This window comes from Halyomorpha halys, unplaced genomic scaffold (genome assembly GCF_000696795.3).
Source record: "Halyomorpha halys isolate HHAL.00 unplaced genomic scaffold, Hhal_1.1 Scaffold1402.1, whole genome shotgun sequence".
Lineage (NCBI taxonomy): Eukaryota > Metazoa > Arthropoda > Insecta > Hemiptera > Pentatomidae > Halyomorpha > Halyomorpha halys.
Genome location: NW_027116499.1, coordinates 58,657 through 65,084, shown reverse-complemented (window position 1 = coordinate 65,084; position 6,428 = coordinate 58,657). Strand labels below are relative to the sequence as shown.

Genomic DNA, 6,428 nt, shown 5'->3' with positions numbered 1-6,428 from the left:
AAAATATAAAATTTGAGACATCAACACCGATGAACGGCAAACAAAATTACAACTCTATTGGGCTGGTAGAAGGGAAATGGAACATTGCTAAGTAAGAAAAATAAAAATTGGTTCAACTGTATTCCTATAGATTTTTAACGCTATACCTTAGGTACTAATTTTTCTTTTATACCTTTGTTTTATTTATATTTGGTATCATTTTTGAAACAAGATTAATTTTAAGAAATATAAACAACAATGACCATTTGTTTTTGTAATTAAAAAATTAGATGAAATATTATTTTAAAAAGCTGTAAATTTTCTATTTTTTCTTTAGATTAGCAGGTTTCCTCTGCTCTCTATTATCATTAACTTTATGTTAATTTTTCTAACTTTGACAAGAGTTTCTTGTTACAACAGTGGCAATATCTTCTTTGTTCAGATGGTTTTTCACACCGGCTTTTCATATATCGGTTCTTAAGATATTTAGCAGATTTAAATATTCAACAAAGTAACAGTACCACCTCTGTCCCCATGCCAAGCATAGAGTTATTAACACAACTCACCACAAATTAAATCTACTTGCCCTAAGGCTCAAAGTTATTAAATTAATATATATTTTAAAGGCGATGCTGGAAATATCAATAATTTATTGTAAATATTCACATAATAGCAGATATAAAATAGTTAAGAAAGATCCCACCAGGTTTTAGATGTTTATAAATTATGAAGGCCTTCCAAATCATACATAGGGATTGAGTTATTCAACTTTTTTTTTTTTCCTACGCCAAAGGAGGTATTTCTGCCATTTTGTTTCGAACAGCCCAGTATAATTTAGCTTTGTTGACGTAACTTCTGTCTATAATCAAGTCCGCCGTTGCCGCACATGCAAATATGTGATCGCCAGTAATCTCACCAACTCCACACATGACGCAGTCCGAAGATCCAGCCACTCCTATTCTCTTCAGGTGGTCCCGCAAATAGTCATGTCCAGCAGCCAACCTGAAGTATGCCACTGACACCGCTATTGGTAAAGTCAATGGAGAGCGCCTCTTAGGATCTAGCAATACCGCCCAGTTCTTGCCTCCACATTCTCCTCTACTCCTTTCCACTGCTCTTTCAGCGATAGCGCTACGGGTCATTTCTTTCGCCATGTCCATGGTAATAGGAAGAAGCGGCTGTGGTTGGCTAGCCCCTAACCGTGCAAGGATCGCCTCCTCATTCCCAGGTATACCGCAATGGGCTGGAATCCACTGCATTACCAATACTTTAAGAATTTCTCTTTTACATTCTATATATTTCCGGCATGCGAGAATTCTAGCATAAGCCAAGGGATGTCCAGACGCTATTGCCAGCAGTGCTGCCCTAGAATCCGACAGCAGAACTATCTTCTTTGCGCCGGCGTGTGTAAGCTTTTCTAAAGCTAAAGTAATAGCAGCTACCTCTCCATCAAAATTGGTAGCGTTTACTCCAGCAGGTGCTGACAGTTGGAACAGGCTACTATAGACACCTGCAGCCGCATTTTTATTTGCCTTTGTAGCTGACCCGTCGGTGTATATATGGATCCATTCTGGCTAAGGGTAGCGCTCGGCTATAGTGGCCAATGCCACAGTCTTTAGTTCTTCCGCTGGGGTCATGGATTTGTTGATGGGTATTATTAGATCCAGCGTTATTTATTTTTTCTCTTAATTAATTTCTACTTAAAAGAATGTCAATTCGTATATATAATTGTATCAGAGAATACTTTATTTTGAATCTCTTACTTATTTTATTTTAACTTTGTTTAAGAAGGATTTTATTTTGTAATTAACTTATATTTATAATATCATTTTATGTACCTAATATTTCCAGAGGGCATTTTCATTTCATTCTTATTATTTCATTAGCCTTTTCTATTCTCCTTCTTATTTTATCTCTTTTTTTTGTTTTAAGAAGTTAACATGTTTAAAAAATTTTTATTTATTATCTCTTGTACTTGTTTTCACAAAACTTATATTGTACCCAGGAACCTGAATAATTTGAATGTCTCAATGAGACACTGTAGTCTCAGAGTATCATGGCTTATTGCAAAATTGTAAATAATCAAGAACAATAAAATCTCTCTCTCTTAAGGAAGAAAAGGTCTCAAGTATTATCTTTCAGTATATTGCAATGGTTGCAGGTGTTGAAGAGGGAACTTCGGAAAAATGTGAAAAACAGATCAAAACAAAGGAAGTCCAATATCAGGTTGAGCAAGAAATGTTCAGGGAAACTAGGGAAGGACATCAGCGAGGTGGTTATACTCTACAACAGGGATGACTTACAGGTACTGCTAACATTTGTAGATAATCATACCATGTTGGCATTCTGCAGGGAACCAAGGTCATACAATGAAGCCATTATCTGTAAAAATGCTGATAACTGGTGGAACACTATGAGAGAAGAGATAGAAGCTCTTAAGGAAAGTAAGATCTTGATTTTGGTGATTGATGATGAAAGTAATTGATTGTTGCTGGGTCTACAAGGTGAAATGTAAGGCTGACGACACTGTTGAACGATACTAGGCCCGATTCATCATTATTCTCAGCAGGCTGAAACATTTAGTCCAACCACTAGATAGGACACTGTCTGGGCAGTACTGAGTGTCAATGCATAAGAGGGACTGAACTTAATGTAGCTTGATGTTGAAAGTGTTTTTCTCAATAGTGAACTAAGTGAGGAAATATTTATAAAAAGTGTGTTTAATTACTTGAAAAGAACTTATAATCATGGAATCTGTTATGGTAGAGGTGAAACAGTAGCTTGCCTGACAAGGATTATGGTAAAGATATGGAAACCAGACAATCTACCTGGAACATTTTTTTTTTTAGTTTTCTGGTGGACCAATAGCATGGCTAAGAAAAAGGGAACGGTGCATCACCTTCTCTAAAAGTGAGGCAGAGTTCATTGCGGTGAGGTGGGGGGAGCTACCTGGCTTAAAAGAATCTTCAATGATATGGGAGGAATCTGGATTGGTCTCTGTTTTTCCTTCTGAACAACTGGCTGACATCTCCTCAAAACCCTTATATAAACAATATTTTGAGTTACTTTGAGGTCTTGTCAGAGTGTGCATTTCAGTATGGGAGTGACGGTGTATGGTCATTGGTTTTGCATTTATGTTATTCAAATGTAGAGACTCCCTCGCTCTACATTTGAATGTTTGAATTGCTGATCAGGATTTGACATTTTGTATTTTTGGGGATGTGTTGGGTTGAAAAATGTTATTTCAACAATGTTTTGCTTTCTCCCACAGATCCTTGTTACCTTCTGTGTTCTCACCATGGGCTCTCTTTATAAAATAGTTTGTTAGTATGTTAAACAGTGCTTTCTTTCATTGCCTGTATCATTGCCCAACAATTCATCATTGAGAATACTTAATGCAAATTTCCACAGCTGACTTCAATTATGGAACAGATGCAAAACATACTCCCACCCTTCTCAGATGACCCTTGATACAGTGCAATACTCTATTATTTAGGGAGAAAATATGAACAGTTTAGGGAACAAAACCATCTGTGCTGTATTTCTGCAAATAATGTTCTGATTGATGGAATTTTTTTTTTTAAATGAGATATTCCCTAGAATCCAACAGTTTTGACAGACGAGAAGTAAGCAAACAGGCAGATCTTCCAACATTACCACAACACTAAAGGAAACCAGTCTATAGACATAAGGTTAGGCTAACAGAAGTCACCAATCCCCAGACATTGCAGGTAACAAGCTTGAACAGAACCAGACCTCAGAACTTGTGGTTGTAAGGAAAGAATGTTGATGTAATATCTTCAAAAATAGAACAAAAATCTCCAGACATCATGGTAGAACCCTGAATGTAAAATCTGACACCTTGTTGCTACAGAATTATGTTTTATACAGCTTCAGTAAACATTAACGTTCAGAGGTGTTCTAATTGTGAATATGTTTGGATTTGTTCAGGTGGTCTTTAAGAATTACTTTTATTTATAATACCTACAACAATATGTTTTTTACAATTTTATATGCATTTATACAAGGTAATAATTAATTATTTGGTTTAGGATGTTTAGAGATCTCTTGGTGAGACCTGGTGAGCTCCAAATATCCTCCAGGGGATTCCTGTTGGGTGTCACTAGGTTTCCTGACTGAATACTGTCATACAATTAATTATCCTTTTAAGTTATTCCTTAGAATAAATATTCCATCATGCATATGTATACTTTTAAAGTTTTTTTTCCTCAAAGATTAATCTTTATATAAAACCTTGAATATCTTAAGGTAGAATACTTAAGGCAAGTTTAATAAAAATCCTTGAAGCCCATTTGGGCTGCAGAAAAATACATTTCTCAGGTATTTTGAGATCTAGGATACTAGGTTATGTAAACGAACTAGCAGTAGGATGAATAATGTGGGAACCTGACCCTTCAATAGGTTGGTTAAGATTATGTATATACAAAAGTAATTATCAGAATAGAAATAGTATTACAAAAGAAATAACCAATTTTAAATCATTTTTATTAACTATAAATATATAAATAATAAGGGTAGGTTACAAGCACAGGTACCTCCCTCTACTGAAACTACATCAGTAAAGAAACTAGTTTCGTCTGAGTCAAAAACTAAGAGGAATGAAATAACTCGAATTTTAATATTATTAAATTAAATTTTGGATTTTGTCTGCGGTTTCTTTTGTGTCAGTACTAATCCTAGTTTTATTTTAGGAAAAAACTAAAAGGTATGAAATAACTCAAATTTTGAGAAAATTGAACAATGGGTTTATAAGTGATAGAAAAAAAGTAGACAGGTAGAAGAAATGCTGTAAGGTCAAGTGGAAACAGTCCCTCATTTATGGATGCTCAATAATATTAAATACTACAACATTAATATATCAGTAATTATAGTAATTATGTTTTCCAGAAAAATTAACACATCATGCCAAAGAAATCACATTAATTAACTTCTTCAAGTGATCATGATCCTATTATTGACTCGAGATACATTTTAAGCCAGGATAGCTGCTTTCTAACGTCTGTAAACCCACCAATACTTCCATGAATGTCTTTAACACTTACAATTCCATAAATATAATATTGTACTTTATTATTGGTCATTTTTCGAGGAAATGTTATTCCACCACCACTATCACCACGCTGTACTGCTGTGCCTGGAATAAAAACAATATTTCATGAATTATAAAATCAAAAATATTGCACAAAACAATTGGAAACAACTTACCATTCTCAAGGCCAGCGCAAAATTTGTCAGAAGTGATAAAAAGTGAATAAACAGGTGAAACAGTAGTCGAACATGTCTCAAATTCAATGAATTTGAGATTTGCCATCTGTAAATCATTACTTGTAATATTTTTTTCAGTGAGACCCCATCCAACAACCTATTTCACAACAAAGATTTACTTAACAATAACCACAAACTGGCTAAGCTTTACAAAGGATTTCTCAACATCTTCAAAACTTAGACACTTATTAAAAGAAGAGAAGAGAAATATATGTAATTATAACTATTATCTATATTCAAGACAAGCATTTTTTATTTTATATATAATCTTTTCACTCCTTGTGACTGGTTATTATTGTTTACCTAAAATAAATTGTATCCAATTTAAGTCTCAAAACACTCTTTATTTCTTTAGAAGTCCAACGTTCCACCCAATTTGGCCACTGTTAAGGATAATCTCAAATATAATTTACATTCACATCGATAATTTAAAAACTTTCTGCTGGCTATTCTGCCCAGATCATCAATTTCTATACTTTACTATTATACTCTGTTATCACAACGATATTTGTTGTGGTAACAAAGTATAATAGTATTAAATTTATTTGTAATTAAAAGTTTTAATATTATTGTGAAGAGTGACAAAATAGTGTAATTTTACTGAAATTGATGACCTGGGTAGTATAGTCTGCAAAAAGTTTTTAAATTATTGATGTTAATGTAAATTGTATTTAAGACTGTCCATGAAGATGGCTGAATTTGGCAAAATGTTGGACTATTAAAGAAATAAAGTGTTTTGAGTCTTAAATTGGATACAATTTATTTTATTTAGACAAGCATTTTGTTTGAAACTTGTTCTTTATATTAAGAACCCATATTATATTAAGAAAAACATAAACCCTCGCTCAGTCACTACATCTGAGAAACAAAGTATGCTACTTTAGCTTGACCCCCCGCTATACCTAACCTTTCCCCTAGCACCTCAATTTACTACAAAGTATCAATTAGTCAGAAGAAATTAAAGTGTTAAAAAAAGGGCAATAAAATCAATGAGCAATAATTATAATTTAAAAGATACAAATAATGAGAGTAACTAGAAAACATGAAAAATAAAAACAATAATTTTTTTCATTGAAAAAAGAATACTTATAGAAACAACTGCAGAGGATAAAAACAGGTTTTAACTTCCATAAGTATTATCATATTCTATTAAAATGTATTAT

At 33.4% G+C, this 6,428-nt stretch overlaps 1 long non-coding RNA gene across 1 annotated transcript; it reads right to left on the bottom strand.

Annotated features, from left to right (window-relative positions):
* Positions 1 to 4,468: 4,468 nt before the first annotated feature.
* LOC136797245 (uncharacterized) lies at positions 4,469 to 6,422 on the bottom strand. The gene is made up of 2 exons (XR_010845086.1): positions 5,206 to 6,422; positions 4,469 to 5,134 (listed from the first exon to the last, which is right to left on the bottom strand). It is a non-coding gene; the product is annotated as an uncharacterized lncRNA (long non-coding RNA).
* Between the last annotated feature and the right edge of the window lie 6 nt (positions 6,423 to 6,428).